This window comes from Pteropus alecto, unplaced genomic scaffold (genome assembly GCF_000325575.1).
Source record: "Pteropus alecto unplaced genomic scaffold, ASM32557v1 scaffold548, whole genome shotgun sequence".
In the NCBI taxonomy this organism is placed as follows: domain Eukaryota; kingdom Metazoa; phylum Chordata; class Mammalia; order Chiroptera; family Pteropodidae; genus Pteropus; species Pteropus alecto.
In genome coordinates, this window is record NW_006441138.1 from 999050 (window position 1) to 999812 (window position 763).

A 763-nucleotide genomic window follows, 5' to 3' on the forward strand; every position below is an offset into this window, starting at 1 on the left:
CAATGAGTGAGTGGAATTCTTTTGAAGGTGGAGAAGAGGTTTACATCCATGTGCCAGTTGAACCATCTGCTTACCGAGTCACAGCAGGACCTCCCCAAGTAATTTACTTTTAAGAAGCTTTGAAAAGGTGGGATGGGGGTTGCACCAAAATAGACACAAAATTCTTGTCAGTACATCTGAAGCCTCATCCATTAAAAATTTACTCCTACACATTTTTACCAAATAAAGATTAATTTAACTTAATAAAGCCCTTTTAAAAATATAAGTGCCCCTCAAAGCAAGGTTATATTAGTGAAATACTAAAATAAATGTCAAACCAGGGGTTATTCAGGACCTGAGGACGATGTTTGCATTAAGTAGAGAAATTTTACAATTGGAGTCAGGGATGAGGGAAGGTAGAATGACTTGAAGAGCCATAAGGTTGCCTAAGGGTGAACAGAGGGGAGGAACAAATATTGGAGATTGGAAATAAAGATAGAATCATAGAGGAAATGAAACATAAACACAAGAAATCTGTTGCTCTACCTGGAGGGCCACTCATTGACCACGTGAAGCTGTGCCCAAGATCTATTTGTCCAGCTACACACCTTGGCGTCCCAGCACTGCCATTTTGACCAGGCTCCATTGTTTCTTCTCATGGTGGACCTCCTTTAAGGTCTATCCTGCCCAGCCCAGGGTAGGAGAAGAGAGAAAGGGAAGAGCAGAAAAGATATAAGTGTGGAGGTGCTTCCTCTCCTCCTCTCTCACACTGCTCCTCAGCACA